The sequence below is a fragment of the Bicyclus anynana genome, chromosome 3 (genome assembly GCF_947172395.1).
Source record: "Bicyclus anynana chromosome 3, ilBicAnyn1.1, whole genome shotgun sequence".
Taxonomy (NCBI): Eukaryota; Metazoa; Arthropoda; class Insecta; order Lepidoptera; family Nymphalidae; genus Bicyclus; species Bicyclus anynana.
Window position 1 is genome coordinate 5,148,850 of NC_069085.1, and position 19,988 is coordinate 5,168,837.

Consider the following 19,988-nt stretch of genomic DNA (forward strand, 5'->3'; position numbering starts at 1 on the left):
ATAGATACGTGATAGACATGGTCATCACAAAATTGTTATTAAATAACATAACAACATTACAGAGCAATTTTCTAAACGCGACCGCGAAAGTTAACAGAGTTTCTAGGCGCCGCCGTCGAGACCTATCCATAAACAGATGTGTAATTTCCCTTGATAAAAGTAAATTAATTGGAATTACATCTAGCTTATAAATAAAAACTCGATTAGCACTGCGCGGAGTATTGCTTTCGGTTCCATATCGGTGCAAGCGTTGTTTTTACACGCTGACAGATTTCCGTGAAATACATGCTTGTGGGAGAGGTAGGCTGGGTTCACGGCCATGGGAACAATCGATCGGCGATTTTGCGTGCTTTTGCCGACAATATCAGACCTATTGTTTTCCAGCATTGGGAAAATTAAGGACCGAATTATACTCGAACACAATGAAGTAAGCGAGTTAAGGATCACGTTACATTCACAATATAAATCAACCGACTTAAAAAAAAGGGGGAGGGTCTCAATTCGACGCGTGTGTTTTTACTCATAACTTCGTCATTTCCGACCGACCGACTTCAAAATCACAAAGCTACCTTTTGATTACTTTGAAGACGGTGCCAACACAGTGATGCATTAACTTAAGCCGATGAAATCATAAAGTTTTAGAATTTAAACACAGTTCTTTCCCGTGGTTCGGCTTTAATTAATACGCCACTGGCTTGGCACCTTCAAAGTGATCAGAAAACAGCACATACGATGTTATTTTTGGCTTTTTAGTTTTTGTGATTTTGAAGTCAGTATATTTTTTTTGTTAAAAAGATTTTTTTAACAAAAAAAACCATTATAGTATAGATATTCAATTTCATGATGAAGATTTGACTATGACTAGGAATAAGGCTACAATACAAGCATGTTTGTGTGTTAACTGAAAAAGCGTCAGCAAACCAGAAAAAAATTTAATAGCTCAGACATATAGTCTGAGTTATTAAAATTGTTTCTGCTGTTGATGTTGTCTGTACACTTAAAGCCAAACATAGAATATCTATCTACACATACAGGTTAAATAATATTCAAAATGAAATTACAGTTAAACCGTCCGTATAACTGAACCATAACGGCTCGGTGGAGTTAATTAAGTATTTTTCACACTTAACCAACGAGCGCTTCATCACGGCCAATGCGAGGAAATTAAATAAACACACGCGGTCGCCTCTTGGTGTACCATTCTTATTAGAATAGCTGATTTACTCGAATTACGAGTATGCATATGAAACATAAGATGAGAGAATGAATGAGAATCCAGTTAAAGACAATGTGTTGGTGCAAACATCGATATAAATCGTTAGATGGACCCCTTCATATTAGAGAACGCACAATTTTATGCCATTACCCAAAGACGTGCACGCACGTCTTACTTTAGTACGTAACAAGCGCATGCTGTGAGTGGACGTGGACTTAATAAAATATTTACTGTGTTTTCTTATTTTAATCTCTTAATTATGCCTTCGTGTTCATTTTGGAAGTGTAAAAACACAAGCCACAACATGAATAGAGAGAAATGTGTTACGAGTGATGACGTACTCAATGTGCGAAACCAATGACAATTCCGCGACGCTTTGAGGCTCATCTAACGATTTACGATCGATGGGTGCAAAGTTGAAGGTTTTTTATTACGTTTGCATTCGAACGAGCGTTTAATTAGAACAGGTGGATGTAACAGGTGCGTAACGAGCCGCAGTAGAATATAAAACGGCTAATGTGTCTGAACGCCCCAACTATTGTCGGCGCGTGCGCATCCACGTGGTCGCGCCATTCAACCGTTCAACTAAGTTAATGCATGTGATAACCATTATCATGCTACATTGCTATAATGAATGAAAACAAAGTAGTACACACAAGTATTTGTCGTATACTCGTATTAGCTAATGAATAGAAATGATTTCACCTCAAGAATTAAAAGTAAGTAGGTACTAAAGTGAAACTGGTTGTTGAAATTCAAATAAGTAATGTTTACACATGTGGTGGGGACCATGGGTATTATAGGACTTAAAGTGATTACAAATATAAGAAAACTAATGTCGAACAAAGGTAATGATTCACAACACTTGTCAGGACAACTTAATTAGCAAATCAAACTGTAACCAAAATAAGACCCTATACGATAAATTGAGCCGATACGATAAATTCAGCTACAATAAAACCTTCCCTCCGCTGATAGACTAATTTCTGGTGAATCTAGAATTTATGACATTGACATGACATGTATTGCTAACATTGCATTTGGATCTTATAGGGTTTGTAATGTTACTATGGGAGAGGTATAGTATTTGTCATGTCATGTCATGACTGATGTCATCACATATTGTTGTTACCAGAGTACATATGTTTTCTGTGCCAGAACGTTATACATATCGGATGGTGCTTGTTGTACCACCAAGCGACGTAAACATAGCGTTTGCAGCTAAGGTCATCAGGAGTTATAGCCATAACCATCAACAACAACATTAAAATCAGAACCAATTAAGAAGTTACTTCAAAATTGGTCTTTAATCTATGAACGGTCGTCATTATGTTTGAATGTAGCGGCTGGTCAAAGCCTTTTGTTTATCATAAGTACCACATCACAAGGGTGGCTCAGTACGATGATGAGGTACCACAGAGACGCAGTGCCTGATACAATCAAGAATGTCTATCTAAACAACCTAGTTGTTAACACTACAATGGCTGTAGTTGACACAAACATGGATACAAAAGGACCCGCACGGTGCCCGCTACCGGCACAATCCATAATTTAATATCCGCCCTTGAAATAATCCCATTTCCTCAATAAATCTACCTATGCTGATATCAAGCTGAAAGACATCTTTATGAACTTGTTAAAACCAAATTGAATTTTTATTTCTTAATGTTTATCAGCCCACCAACCCACATTAGAGCAGCGTGGTGGATCTTTGCTCCATATCATTCTCCTTTATAGAACATCCTGGCCCTGTAATGGGCTGTTAAACTAGGCTGATAACGATGATGATGAATATTTATCAAAGTATCAGTATTCCTTTTTTATTCGTACAAAGTATCCTCTCTCCTATAATGACAAGGGAGACCTGACCATGTAGTATAGGCTGGTAATTATCATCATCATCATCATTTTTAACCCATATTCAGCTCACTGCTAAGCTCGAGTCTCCTCTCAGAATGAGGGGTTAAGGCCAATAGTCCACCACGCTGGCCCAATGCGGATTGGCAGACTTCACACACGCAGAGAATTAAAAACATTCTCTGCTATGCAGGTTTCCTCACGATGTTATTTCCTTCACCGTTTTAATATTTATAATGATGATAATTATAATGATAGTTATGATAAAAAGATACAAGATTGAAGATATAAAGATAAGATCAGATTCATGACTGAAATATGCACATATAAAAATCACCACATGCGACACCTAAATAAAATACAATCGAGAAAATTTTCTTTGAATTACTGTAAAAATACGTACACTGAATACGTGTTTTTCACAGATGCAGTCACGACTATATGAAGCTGTATAAAGTTACTTATATGTTAATCGGTGCTGAGCAATTAAGTGAAAGCCTAGTCCTAGTGCGATATTTGGTTACGAGAATGCAACGCATGCAAGCGCTGATTGTATCGAGCCTTTTATGCGGAGATCGCCCTAGTCTCGTGTAGAAGGTATTGAGTGCACCAACAAGTATAGTTTTCCTAGACTTCCGTTACGATTTATAGAAGGGAATGATTTTATTTGACTGTTTGAGCGATAGATTCGTTTTTTGGATTTAAGATTTCATTTTTTTCTAATAATCTTCCTACTTCTACCACTTTCTAGAGTATCTACACTCAGATGAAAAATAATAAATATGCGAATGAAACAGAAGAATTTGAAATGAAAAAATACAGCGTGCAATGTTTGTAGTGAAACTTCTCCGAAACATCTCGACAGATTTTTATAATTTTTTATGTACCTACACATATAATATTCGGCAGGTCGTAAACTATTTTTGGCTCCCCATTTTTAAATCACTACTTTAACATTTTTATATGAAAGAAATGTATATATGACTGCAGCGGCGAAGAGTCCATACAGGCCGAATCTCGTCGGGTTACTTTTTACAAATCCATACATACTCGTACATATTCATTATTGTAATGTATGAGTTTGTATCAAGCTGTATGAATTTCCTTTTCTTTGGGACTGCTTACCTTCGTCAAAAGTTCATCCTTCGCCACTGCTAAATAGATAGACAGCTAAGCGGAACAAAGCTTGTTGAGTCGGCTACTATTTTTATTTTCGAAATAGAAAAGCATCCAGAATGTTTTACGTAATTAAAATGGTAATTTTATCTTAATTAAAGCTGATAACACTAGAGTATACTCTTAACGTTCCATTAGAAAATCCCATAAAGCTAAATTAAATTGCACAAGGTCGGTATATACTGAAGGTTGTTCCCAAGGACTCGCCCGGGCCGTTGCGGACAGCCTTCCATTTTCCACGTTTACTTTTTGATCTTCGATTTAAAATATACCGCCTCGTCTATTCTTAGCGTCTATTTTTATTCTGTTTCAACTCTCAGTCTGGCTTTCTATTTTGTTCGTGCCTACTATCTATATTATTTTTACCTGGCGCCTCCACACATTGATCTAATAAGTTTCCACATGTCATACATGTGCTTGTGAGTCCATGAATGAACGCAATATGTGATTTTCTCTCAAATATTGCGTAAATTATATATAATATATGCAATATATATATATATATTGTATATTTATCTTTTAAAAATCACAGTGAATGATTGTGCCAAGTAAAAATTGTTTTATGAAAATAGGTAATGCAACCTATTCTTGTTATAACATTACCAAATTAATTTATAACACTTGCAAAATGCGTTTTTATACATCAACCGACATATACTCATATCTATGACTACTATCAATCCTATACTACAACCTATGAGCTCTTAAAAATCTTAAAGACTTATCACAGAACCATGAAATGCTAAAGCGTATGTTATTGCTTAGTGAAAAAGTTGAAAAATGTATTTACAGATTTTCTATGATTGAGACCGGTGTTGTTCATTGTACTTGTTCATCCAACATTCATCATTGAAAGATCTTTATCGCTAATTTATAATTAAAAAAATTAAACATGCTATTAAAGAAACATGAGGTTATGAAGCATTTTTCACAGTCCGCAGAAAATAAATCTTTCATGATTATAGTGAGTTAGCACACAACAAAAATATACAACAATAATACAGCAGCTAGTTGTTGCAGACCGTGTAGTTATTATAATGATACAATTACAACACAATTTATCCATGATGGTATGATAAAAATTCCGGAAGCCATTGCAATTCATAGTGATCCACTTCCTGTTGGTCCCTTTTAGCGGTCGCACCGTTTTTTAACGGTTGTTCATAGTTTTTAATTACACCAATTACAATAACACTTTGTTAGATACCAATTTATGAATGCAGGTAAAATTTTTCAATGGAATGAGAGCAGAATTGAAACAAAAAAACTTTGAATTCGAAAACTTAGGTTTATTTTACAAACACTTTTCCACCGACGAAAAACGAAGAGATGGATAACTGAGTAACGATTTTGATGTATTTTTTCCTAGGTCCCATATTAATTGAGAAAAAAAAATCCTATTTCATATTCTCTATACATCTAACCCTAAGCGTAGGAAAAGCTTTTTATAATATTTGTATAGATAAGAAACAAAACAGAATAGACGAAAAAAAACGAACCCGCCTTGAAAGTTTTAAATAACAATACCTCGATCGAAGCAATCGTTTCCGCTAACACGCAAAAGACTAAATAACTTTATTAGCCAAACAATGGTGAAACAGAAAACGCAAAATAAACAACCCGAGAACCTTCCATTTGAAGTGCACAAAGGAATATTAGTAGGCGAGTATTGAAGCGGACAATGCGTCGGTAACGGGACAAACGCACTAATTGTGAACCGAGTACCCAGCTCTTCCGTTACCCGTTGCTCTGTCGAGCTATAGCACTCTCCCGGGAACTGACATGCCACTATTAGAACGTCTCGAATAACGCCAACCACTCACATAATGGCCCATGATACCACCTTTTACCAGTCCCGCTATTATTTCCTAGCCCATTTATTATAAGCGGTCTCGAAGCTTATTACTCGGATGCACTAAAAAAGCACTTAAGTTACGTTTTATAATAGTATCATCATGCATACCTGCACTTTTGAGGTAATTTGGCTCGTTTGCTGTAGCAAAAGAATTTTATATCAGTGAGAAACCTTTAGCGGTAAAGCCTTTTATAAATTGCGGCGGAGAAAACGTTTTGTTAACCGAGCTCGGCGGCTCTTGAACTGACAAAAGCCCAGTTTGTGGTTAAAGGCGTGATTCTCTCCTGGAATTGAACACCAAACGTTGATGAGAATTTGTTTCTGAACGCTAATCGGTTATTATATGATAAGATCATATGTCTAACAAGTTAGTATTGTAGAAAGCTTAAGCTTGAAATATGGCATGCTTTACTATCTTTGGTATGAATAAATAAAAATAAAGTAAATAACTTGATGCTGCAGCAACTTGGTCTGCGGTTAGTAGCACAGGTATAAAATTATGTACATTCGTTTAATTTATATTTAGAATTCCCGTAGGAATACGGGGATAATATATAACCTATAGCCTTCCTCGATAAATGGGCTATCTTACACTGAAAGAATTTTTCAAATAGGACCAGTAATTCCTGAGATTAGCGCGTTCAACCAATCAAACAAACTCTTCAGTTTTATAATATTAGTATAGATTTTCATATTTTTTGAGCATTTATAAAGGTATTGCTTTTGATAGATGAAGGTATTGAGAGAAAATTGTAACGGTATTTATCAAAGTGGATCAGCCATAAAAGTACTAACCTAGTCATACTCTCCTGTAATAACAATGGTGAATAACAATTGTAACAAGAGCGCAATATCAAAAGCTTAGTACGCTACGAACGTGCCTTGATTACAAATGTGCACTAACTACGTATCATATTCTAACCACGATTTGGTAACATCGTAAGCACTGTTTTATATTTGTCATTTGTTATGAATGACTAATACATCATAGTTGTATAAACTTGGGTCGGGCAATTTCGCCTTTAAAGCTAAACAGTTTCACGTTTAAAATTGTGATATGTCCTATAATAAATCCTCGATCATAGCAATTTTGTCATACATACTCCTAGTACAAGCTTTTTTATTTGAACAGGATTAGTCATGTCTTTTATGTCAATATATTTTGTGGCAACGGGTAGTGATCCGTGGTTGACATAGCCACTCAGCCAGTGACTGCGGTTCCATCCCCATTATTTCCACAATTGTTGGTTTATGTATGTCACCGTCTAGCTATATCTATAGAACAACACCGTCTATTAGTTACACCGATGGATGTACAAATGATTACACCAATTGTAACTCTAAATATGAAAATAATATAAAAATTGGTATAGATATATCTGATATGATTAGAGGTAGATATCAGGAATAGCACTCACGCTATTTTTTATACAATCCCACAGGAAAGAAAACAGCTAGTTAGACATATTCCTCCAATGTGAGAAAACAGCCTTAATCAAAAGTAATTCGTAACATGTTTTGAACTATTTACACATTACATAGATTACATAGACCTAGTACAGCGGCTGTAAAGTGTAAATACAGAGAAATAGCTATTCCTCCCCACCGCAACGTCATCTCCCCGAGACGTGTTGAGTTTAACAAGCTCTCGACTTGCACGCCGCTACCGCAAGAGCCGTACGCGCGCACCGACTTGAGCAAAGTACCCTCTACTTGTACCAGGCGAGCACAAACATTGTGTACCGCCGCAGCCTCGGGTGCGGAATCAAAAAGTTTACCGTAATAAGAAAAGTCTGGAAGACAACTTTCTCGAGCGAAATTTTTATCCATCTTAGTCACGTTTTGTATTTGTACTTACATATTTTGAAAATGCCTACTTGTATTACGGTCTGTTTTATTTTATGAATTTTATAAGAATTTTATAACCTTTATTATGATGATTTTTTAATTTACGCACCTACGCAAATTAGATAAAGAGTACCTAGCATCAAGGGTTATCAGAAAGTGTACTTTTCCAATTATGTATTCTATGTCATGTTATTCATGCACTTCACGTGGAAATCTTTTAATTCTTAATATATACTTTTATGTCACAACAATACTTGATATCTCAGTTTATTATTGGCAAACATTGTGTATTTATAAGTTCAGTTATTCGTTCAAGTACAAAGGGAAACGATTAAACTATTTGTGGCTATATCTTTAATCGTAAACCGCTCTTCACAGTTCAAGAGGCCGTATGTGACTGCAATAAACTCAGCATCTTTATTGATATTGCCGCTGTAATACGTCAGTAAGCTTTCTTAAGATGAATCTATACATTTCATAACTTTGCTACTTCTTCACATAGTATAAAACAAAGTAGCTCTCTGCCAACCGCTTAGACCTTTTAAACTACGCAACGGATTTTAATGTGATGTGAATTTCAACTATATAGATAGAGAGGTTTAAGAGAAAGATCTGTACGTTTAGTGTTATAATGTATAACATCGTGGTTTCCACCGACGATGTCGTTGTCCGTCTATTTTAAATATATTTACAAATAAGCTTGAAGTTATGACATGTACGAATTTGCAATTACGGATGTAAGGATATATCAGAGATGTAATTACAACGATATTATTTCGGAATATCATGTAACGAATGCAGTTCGAGTGTGACTCCCGTTAGCGCATGCTCCACCAGTCAACCATTTCTTATTACATACGTTATTATCTCAATTGCTAGTTACGAGATCACGGTAATCTTGTAATTTTTATTGCTTTTTTTATTTAGAGAAATATTAGGCCTTGACTGCGATCTCACCTAATTTATCTTAGACTATATAGGTAGTGCCTTTTTTTTGGGAATAACGACCGAATAGGTAATGTTAGTGAAAGAAAGTGTTTTCAAATCCTAGAGTTCATCCATCAGTAGTTTCATTGTAATTAAACAAACAATCAAGTCTTTCCTCTTACTAAGTGGTATAGATAATATACAGTTTCCTACAGATAAAATGGTAGCGAACTGTCTTGAAAGAAGTAAGTAAGGTAAGAGGTAAACTTACTTCCTTAGAAAGAAGTAAGGTAAGAGGTAAACTTCTACTCTCTCAAACTGATTTTTACGCGACATCATGCCGAACCACTAAATCGCTTTACACTTTTGCGTGTTGGTGCGGCTACGCTAAAACTTACTGCTAGACTCATAAAAACAAAATTTACAAAACATAAAAACCATAATTTTTACAAAAAAAAAAACTATATCAAATAGAATCTCTAAAGCAAGTACGCCAGGAAGGTCGTTAAAAGGTTCTAAGAATTAAATATTTATTTCTAAATTAATTTGACCTCAGAATACTAATTACATCTAGAATCTATCAAGGGTAACCTGAACATTAATCCTCACACAGTTATTTCGTCAATACTTGCAACAGTCTTGCCTTGAGTAAAAAATAATTGCACGGGATTAATCGTTTAGATAATTAACACATGTATGTGTTATGCGATAATAAATAATTTATCAACATTCGTTGCATTCGCCTGTGTTGCAAATAACTAATCTATGTTAGCAAAGACAATTTCGCAACAGTGTTAATAAATTAATGAAATATAATAAAATACAGTGAAATTTTCCGCTTTTTTCTCAAATTAATGCCGCATTTCAGTGACACATTTTTAAATACAATGTTTAATAATTTAATAACTTAATAGCTATTCCCTAAATTTATCCGTGTATATTTCTTTTGATTTTTATTCATACCCCTACACTTTCGCGTTTATAACATTAGTAGAAGTAGAATATAAAAGTAAAGATATGAATTTAGTTTGTACTCGTAAGTGTAGTTCGTTTAATTGCTCGTCTATATCTGTTTCTCCTTTAAATAGTTTAAGACTCCAATGGCTCCGATGGATCAGTAACAGTTAAAAATTTACTGGGAGTATTAAATAAAAATAGGTACATATTTCTCCCATAGAGTAACCATTCAACCCCTATAATAACGCATAACTTTTAATATCTGCCGTTGAAGTGAATGCTTGAAACGCAAAGCTTTCCAATCAAGTCTTTATAATGGCATTCATAAATGAATAAATATGCGAGGTTGATCCTTGATCAAAGTTATGCGCTAATAATGGCGGAAATATTATAACTAGGCATTACAGAAGCCCTTTAGACATGCGAATTGAATAATACAGTGAGTGTATAAACAAAAATCAAACATAACATTGGGAATTACTACGAAATTTACGTTACGTAATCAAAGTCGTTCATCTGTGCAGATGTGACATATGCATGCTGATTTGTACTTTCAGTGAGATTTGCGAATGTATTGAGAATTGAAGATGCGATGGTGACCGATGAGTCACAATGAGCCGCGTTCATCGACCCGCCCTCACGACTTGGGCCGTTATCGAACAATTGCTTGTACCGCATTTTTGCAACCAGGCCCAAAATAGGTAGACACAGCGAGATTAATGTAGTTTTTCTCGAGAGCAAAGCATCTACTTCTTACGCAAATAAAGAGTTGAATTTTATTACATAATTCAGTTTTAATTGAGGAAACCGGAAATCATATTGATTCATTCATCCCACAGTTGATTCACATTATAGTCCGAAATTCAATTATCCCAATTGTAATTAAGAAACTAGAATATCTTATTGATTCATACACGTCACAGTTGACTCATGTGAGCGTGTGACGTCATTAAAGTTGTTAAGAGATTGTAGTAACTGGATGACTGGCCCTGTACCCTGCGCTACATAGGGATGAGTCATGAGTTTAAAATAAATTGTTGTAAAATTTAACTGGGACTGTTTTTGATTTTTTCATCATCATCATATCAGCCTATGGACGTCCACTGCATGACATAGGCCTTTTGTAGGGACCTCTTACAATCACGATCCTGAGTCGCCTGCATCCAGCGAATCTCTGCGACTCGCTTGATGTCGTCAGTCCACCTAGTGGGGGTCGACCAACACTGCGCTTTCTAGTGCGTGATCGCCATTTTAGCACCTTAGGGCCCCAACATCCATCAGCTCTTCAAACTATGAGCCCCGCCCTTTGCCACTTCAGCTTCGCGACTCCTTGAGCTACGTCGGTGACTCTGGTTCTTCTGCGGATCTCCTCATTTGAGCCAATTTTATTTTTTATCTCTCCTTTATTTAGGTTTCGGTAAGATTTTATAAATCAATAATTTAAGTTACCTGCAAATTTTATGCAAAGCAATAAAAATGCAAACAATAAGTTTTGAATATTGTTGTAAATTACATAAAAAAAGACGTCAACTATACATCTTTATCAATAACAGCAACAACATTCGTGTCACGACGTCTCCCCTTATCCTAAACTCCAGACCTACTTTAGTCTCACAGTAATTAAAGTTGAAACCTTCAATATTACTTTATTCAATGTGTTCATAGCAGTATTAACTCTACCGACGGCTGACGGCAACTTCAACAACTTAGGAAGTTAATTAGTGAGATATTGCGGTGTTTATTAGAGCAGTTTGTTTGTGCAAAGTTAGGCGACAGTAATTACTGTCGACTTTGAAAGGGGTCTGCATAATGCGTTAGGGTCTCCGATGGCTTTCTAAAATTATTGCTCTCACATAGGAATAATGTAATTATTTCTTTAATTAAGAATTTAATCGATCTTTTCGATAAAGGAAATATAAAACATTCCAATCTATGAATTATGGAAGAATTCTCTGAATTGAGATGAAGCCACAATTCAAACGTGTTATACCTATCTAATGAAATTTTATCCAGCTAAGAATGTCTATAGGTATATGTATGTATTATGTATGTATAGAATTATAATAATTGTGTAAAATCACAACGATTATAGTAAAATTACGGCTTAAATTGCAAAATTAGAGGCTTCAGATAAAATCAACCATGCCCGTCGATCCCGGAAGTTTCAAGACTACGCATTTCCATTTCGCAACGTTCCCAAGACCCTGCTGGTAATAAATAAGTAATGTACCCGGTATCGATTACAGGGCAGGAGGGGTGGTTTTATTACACCGAAGGTATGACATCAGCAAAAGTTAAACTTTGCTCTTGACATCAATTCCTAAAAAGAGGGGAAAGGTTCTTCTAAATTACCATAACAATTTCGTTTGCCACTACATACTCTTATGCTTAGCTGTGATACCTTAATGGTAAATAACAATCATTGATAACTTACCAACAGTTAGCCATAAAAATATTTCTGAAGTTTTTCCGCAAAGAGAAATAGATTCTGTAAATATTTGGTTATAAAGACACAATGTCTAAGATAGCATTCAGAATAGGTAAACTTTAGAAATCATATTTTAAACATCTAGTAGATACGGCAATACTTATGTATTGCAACTAGAATCATATAAGAAATAAAATAAGACATTATTTTAACTGTATTTGTCCAATAGTTTTTTTTATTTAATTCAACTGAGAGACGAGGATAAACTAATGAGCATCTAAACGACCCTCATGACTGTTTAGGGAAAATCAGAGGGTACTACGAGTCTGAATAAATAAAATGCAATTAAAAGTGGGGGAGCCGCACAATCACACCCCTTGACGAGAGACTCTGTGAAATAGTGACGAAATCCTGCAATTGTTACAAAAAACCAGGGGAGATTGAATTATCAATTTTCTATGCACACCCAAAACAACAACATTCAAACTAAAAATTTTAATACAGAGCTTTTAATTTAATGCCAAATTACCGAAGTTATATTAAATCTTATAGTAAATCATCCTACATTTCTGAATTTTAATACAATAATAGCCTGAGGAAAGGCTTGTGCAAATTAACGTCAAGTACTTCGGTTCGTAGCCACTGAGCAAATCGGCGAGCCACTTGCAGGGTGTTGCCATAGCAACGCAAGAACTACGACGTCGTTTACCCACATCCCCTGAATTTTGGCATGCGTACCGCGTATCAAAATATTTACTTTTATTCACACTGAACTATTTATTTTTATTTAGTCGACTAACTTTTAAACAATCACAGACATTTCTTCAAAGAAAATGGATTTACAGCGGTTTTTGCGAAGGATTAAATTCCGTTGCCACAAAATATATTGACATAAAAGACATGACTAATCCTCTTCAAATAAAAAAGCTTGTACTAGGAGTATGTATCACAAAGTTGACTATGATCGAGGATTTATTATAGGACATATCACAATTTTAAACGTGAAACTGTTTAGCTTTAAAGGCGAAATACTACCCGTTAATTAAAAGGACCATTAAATAATTTCACAACCCTTTTGAAATCAGTGACCCGTTATAATAACTCTATCTATTGGACAAAAGGATTTGAGATTACAGCAGCCAATTTGGGATTTGGTGGCCGGGCGCAACCTTATCTTGTCTAAATGACATACGTTATTATAGAAGGTCGGATCGGGGGATAATACGCCACAGACAAAGGACATTCATGACAATATTTGCTTTGTATAAATAAGACCTAAAATACATGGCGTCTCTTTGCTCGTTTGACCCCTGTCGATGTGGGGTGTTGTGATCGGATTCCCCTATTGGAAATCCCTACAAACATGTGCGCTTTCGTGCTTAACTTAGCAATTATTCAGGGCAGTAATACCGCAAAATCCACAGCAGCATTTGTTTTGAAACAATTTAGTCCGCGTAAATTATATTTTCGAAATCATATTTCTCTAGATACAGATTAAGCTTGTTTATTACGAAATTATAGCATCTTTGTCACAACTGAGGAAGTAGTGTCAAATAAGACATACTTTGTAACATATTTCAGTCAATTAAGCGACCCCGCTCAGCGTGTATGTCAATTACTAACTCGAGAAGTTGTGTACAGAGACTGATATCTGGTTTCTAAGTGTTCATTGTAAAGTCACAATGGGTCCGTTGCCGTGGCGAAGGCCAACCTACCGCTGCATAACGACTGCATTATCACATTTGCCGGTGCAATGTGACGCATTCTCACAAATACTTAAAACACATAAAGACCTGGTTGTTCATAGAGCAACTTATATGTTTACGTTAACTTAGGAACGCTAAGAAGGGGAAATATAAAACCTACGTAAATAACATTATATACATATACATATAACATGATGAGAGCCGTGATAGCCCAGTGGTTATGATTTCTGCCTCCAATTCAGGAGGGTGTGTGTTCGAATTTGTTCCGGGGCACGCACCTCCAAATTTTCAGTTGTGTGCATTTTAAGAAATTAAATATCACGTGTCTCAAATGGTGAAGGAAAACATCGTGAGGAAACCTGCATACCAGAAATTTTTCTTAATTCTCTGCGTGTGTGAAGTCTGCCAATCCGCATTGGGCCAGCGTGGTGGACTATTGGCCTAACCCCTCTCATTCTGAGAGGAGACTCGAGCTCAGCAGTGAGCCGAATATGGGTCGATTATGACGATAAATGACCTATGAGCACACGAATATGCATGAATGAGCGAACGGCATTTTAAAAGTTACCACCAAAACAATTAAAATCAACCAATATTTCTGAACACCACCATTCAGTGGTTTCAAACATTTATCAAGAGTACACTTCGATGTTGAACTACTTAACTAATTGTGCGGTAACTTAAGAAACCGTCAATTTCCATTTCATTACATTTGGTTAACCGCAAACGTAGCCATAGTGGAATAGACTGGTCGGCGTTCGTTATACAAAAGGGAAAATGCAGATGAAAGTAAAATGGTTTAATTGAAATTAAAAAAGAAAGATTAGCCTTAATAAACGTATTCGCAGACTGAAATAGATCGGAACGCACTGTGACTAATTTACGTCCTAATTACGTGTATAAAGCAAAGTGCAAGAACTAATAGGACATCTGCCTAGCAGCACTCTCCATTTAAGATAAGACTGTTTTCAATCGCGTTTAACATCTTGACAAATTGTTTTAATTAGTGAATTTAAGTCTCATTTGCTTGTTTCAATTGTTACAGATTTCGACAATAATATAATATTGTACAACAAAACTGGAAATCTCATAGTGGATCAGTCAAAGGTAAACATTCAAAGGATTGGCCTTATTTTTTATTTTAATCATATTTCAAATTATATATTAAAAGGCATTATTTTAACCAGAATTTGGGAATTGACATTTAAAAAAATTTGCATATATCCAAATAGTAAATGAATTATTTAGAGCTACACAATCCTGGAGTTTAATAGAAACAAACGGATAGGTATGCCTGGGTTGTGAACAGGAATCAACTTATCGTCGCGACGAAGGCAAAAAACGACAAAATTGAAAATTCAATGGTATTCTTTGCCGATGTCGTCACCAATCTAAAAATAGTTCGTTCCACTACTCGCCGGAGAGCGTGTGCCCACTGTAATCCTGTCAAGAACCAGGATGAAATAAACAACTCACAGTATCATAAGTGCACTTGATATACGGGTTCTTAGGTTACGATATGAGCATTATAACGATTGCACTTTTATGAATAACTTAAGCCGCTTTGTCTTTATAACGCAATCAAATATACAGGGTGATTCGGTCTTTAGTGCGGATATTTTTTTTCGTGGTTCTGTATCATTAATAGAATATAAATCTACAAACAGTTCGATACATTTTATGTAATTTTTTTTTTAATTTATGTCTCTAAAATAACAAAATAATGTACATATTATTACTAAACCAGATATATTCAGCTTAAAAGTGATCTGGTGACGTCCTTTAGGTATCAAACGAAAATAAAATAAACGCACAATAGGGTGACCCTAAAATTCTGTTCAAAAGTAAATAACTTTAGCTAACGATAATTTTGTTATTTTTGAGTTAAAAAAAAAAGAAAAAATACGTGATCATTAAATTTTGTTTATGTACAAAATATAAAAATATCCGCACTAAAAAAATTTTCTTCCTGTAGAAAGTGACACTAATCTCGTATTTACAATAGTTTGTTTACGGTTGTAATTTATTAACGAATTGAAATTAGCACTTAAATTAACAATGACCTAAATTAGCATATCAACTTTTATACTCGGAGATAAATTCAATATTATAGCTTGTTTAGTAGAATTACACGTCGCTGATGAATCTCAGGCAAGTATAGCTAATCTTGAGTTACCGGAAGGATATAAATCACATTAAATTTCACGAACGCTGGGAAAACAATCTATGTGAAATGTGTATGTAAAACAAAATCGGGTTAAGTGCACCATTTATAATTCCTAACGGTTGAACGGATCTCGATTAGCACAGACATATAGTATAAATCTGGAATAACAAATTATACTTGTAAAATGTGACATAGAAGAAAGGTACAACAACAGTATTGAATATATTTCAGTATACTCATAGAATTCTTAACTTCGACGCACGTCCCGTTCTCAAGGTGATACTGATAATGATAGAAATATTTCGGCAATAAAATAATGGAGTTGTATAACTAGACCGGTGTCGTCAGTGTGTCAGTATGACATATCATAAGTGGCACTATTATCGACAATCAGACGACGACCTTGCAGCTTGTTGTCGCAAATCGTGGGGAGCCGCAGATTGTCATCCTCCATTCCGGCATCCGCCTTACGTGCATTTTTATTATGTAATCCCACTTGCAAGTACTTTTCCTTTTACCTTTTATAAGATGATATTAAGAGCATGATAAATTACACTCATTTTTGAAAAGACAAAAAACGGATACAATCATTTAAAAAGATTTATCAGAATGTTTTAATAACAAAATATGCGAAAAGTAATAAAATTCTAATTGGAACTGAATCTTATATAGTGGTTCCCTTTCTAGGATCTATAAGTTATTTAACAAATGGCTTTAGATCTAAAAAAAACTATAGCACAGCCTGTTTGCCTTCTTTTGTATTCTTAGCTGATGTTACTACATTTTAATTAAAAATCACTATATTTTTGTTTATTTATTTAAAGTTAATTTAAGCCGTGAAAGTTGCGTATTATTTAATAAATTTCAAGCAAACAATAATACAAAGTCACAGAACACATAATAGTGATAAAGCTTAATATGAAATTAAGATTAACGATTCTTCGTAGGTGTAGCAACGGTATATCTTAGATCGGCTATTGCATGTTCTAAATCCTAGTCTAATCAATATTTCATACACGCATCTAGATAATCTGGCTTCGTTCAGGAAACGTAACCTTTTAAGATAATAATTTAATAAAATAGATAAGTGTCGGTATAGAGTATAGACTGTTTTAATTAACATGGTTTATTAGTTCACTCAATGTTAGGTTAGCCGAGTAATTTTTTCAAGAGATCATAATGTGTAAAAGTACCTCCTGAAACTTTATTGTTATAGTAAAACAACTGCTGCTGCTTCGATTTTCAGTATTTACCTATGACAACGAGAATAATTTTATCTTTGCTAATAGGAACAGGATTTTGGTCAAATCTAAAGAAGTTGCGACTAAAACAAAACTAACCATTTGTGAAAAAATATTAAAATCCTTTTTACTATACTTTGAACATACTAATTTACTGAAAATGGATCATTAATAGATTGGTATCTATTAATAGATTGGTAACTATTTTAATTTTATTGTACTAATGTCAACCTTTTAACCTAGTCATTATTTAATATCTAAATGTGGTTTGAAAATTAAAGCTTGTATGTAGCGTAAGATTTATCTTCATAGATAGTATTAACCCAGCGGCTTGATTTATTGGCTGCCTTTGAAAGCAATGCTGCCATTTATCTTTATCGATTTGCGATCGCCGACACAATATCAGCATTAAGAGTATGTGTAATTACTAAACTTAATGAAACGCTTTTAAGTTGTGTATTGACGTGGTTTAATTCTCTCTCATCATCACTTCTTTTGTTTCGTCACTTTCTCTACATCAACGTTTGCGTTAAATATTGCGTAGGTACAATAACCTTGTTCATTTCATACCTTTCTACCTTCATAAAGGAAAAAATGGGAACACTTTTTTCAACGTACAACGTTATCATTAAAAACGACTTAACCGTTTTTTTTGTTATTAAGCTCCATGTTGTGATACTGTAATCCGAAGTTCATTCAGATAAAAACTAAAAAGTTTCGGAAGTGAATTGTATATTTAAGTTTTAAGTAATAATAGAAAAAGCTGGTGATCATAAAAATATAGTTTTTATGTGAACTATAAAGTGCGTTTGGAACACCCATTCTTTAGATTTAGAAATAAATCTATATACTGATTGAAATATTTTTAACATATTTCTTGTTTAGGTACTTAAATAAAAAATAAATTTAAATGGAATGCTTATTGTTCGTATACGTCAATTCGTCCATTGTTAGGAAGTACTTTTAGAAATACCAACAATCACAGTGAGAGCTTAACCAAATTGATTTTCAAACGTTATGTGTTAGTATTTCCAAACGGAAGCGCAGTTTCAATGGGTCCCTGATGATTATGTATGCAATTTTATCTGCAAATCGCCCAACACCGTCACGCATCGCACGATGGTGATTGTTGATGGCGCGACTGCAAGTGATAATGCATAATGCAGAATGCTGTTTGACCAGACGTGACCTGCGGTAAAACTGTAAACTGCCACACAAATACTTTTGATACCATTGAATGTAAAACTTACCTCCAATAAAGTACTAAATTTATTCGCGCTATTGCCACTTTATCGAATTTAAGACTTAAAAATCCATAAAAATGCAATGCACTCGTTTACAATAAAGAAATTTGGCACGATAAAGTGGAATTCACCAAAAAAAAAAAAATACTGAATATTGTTTTTTCAGAACTTCTCGTATAATGTCGTAATATAGAGTTTTGGTCGATTTTTATAAAATATCTAAAACCCGTAAATGAGCCGTAAGAAGAAAATACGGAGCACTAAAAATAAAATATACTGTACCGAGTATGTAGCCCTCCATGGGTTGTAATTTGGAACTGACGCCTCAATTAACCTAATGGATTCAATGCTGACATCGCTATTCAGGGCACGTGCAAATCATTGCGTGATGACCGCAGGCAAGTAACTTTTCCCTGAACGGTTATTAACACATCTACTACATTAACAGGTGATACATTTCTCTTAATCAATGATAACAAGTTGTTCATAGACACTTAATGTAGTGCCTATTGATACAATACGTGATAATTCGTTAAGTAGCTTCGAATAATATTGATGTGAAAAGATTGACTATCAAAAAACATACATTGGATTATTATTCCTTAATGGACAATTCTCAAAATTTTTGGTACGTAGAAAAGTAACTTCTAATCCTAGTTAAACTAGGATTAGAAGTTACTTTTCTGTCCCTGGGGAACCATTTTATCGAACAATCATGACAAGTCTTCAAATATATCAAGAGACCAGGTTGAAGACTCAATATGAACTACAACTGTTACTAATAACACGATCTTACCCGCATCCGTTTGTGCTGAGGACTTTCCAATGGTAGAATATGACAGTTTGTATGAGTCAGTGGTAACCCTCGCGTACGTACATCTATGTACATAGTATTTAGTAGTGTAAACAACGAAATTTTTATACATTTGTTTACATTTAATTTCATCTTAATTAAGTCCTCTTGTCACCCAACTCGTTATAAAATAAAACATACTCGTAGAACAGGCATGTTAGAGTCAAATCGACCCTTCAGAAGAGTTTAAACAAAAACTAATTAAAATTTCAAAAGTTATCTGGACCCCGGATTCATAAACCGTGAAGTCAGTTAGCAGTGTTCATGCATCAGTATTTTTACTTTTCAATTAGGTATACATAGTTTGTATGAAGGTGGCAGATGGCATTAAAAATATACGATGCTGATAAAGAGAGCTACTTATAAAGAAAGCATAATATTTTGTTTGCGGTGTTTCAAGATACAGACAAGTTATTTAAGTTGTCAATGCTAGACATCGACAAAGCAAGATAAAGCTCTGCATTTGTATTACATTTTCTTGATTGATCCGCGATGTTTTTGATGAAGGATTTG

The 19,988-nt window shown here is 34.6% G+C and overlaps 2 protein-coding genes across 4 annotated transcripts in view; one reads left to right on the top strand and one right to left on the bottom strand.

Moving 5' to 3' along the window:
* The window catches only part of LOC112048311 (mitoguardin), a 65,175-nt gene that overhangs the window by 17,070 nt on the left and 28,117 nt on the right, over positions 1-19,988 (bottom strand). The window lies entirely within an intron of this gene.
* The window catches only part of LOC112048310 (protein unzipped), a 39,698-nt gene that overhangs the window by 6,187 nt on the left and 13,523 nt on the right, over positions 1-19,988 (top strand). The window contains exon 2 of one of the 2 annotated variants that reach the window (XM_024085797.2): positions 15,016-15,077. The exons of the other annotated variant lie outside the window; for it this stretch is intronic. The gene's annotated coding sequence lies outside the window, so the exon portion shown is untranslated. The remainder of the gene's footprint in view (positions 1-15,015; positions 15,078-19,988) is intronic. 2 annotated transcript variants of the gene reach the window in all.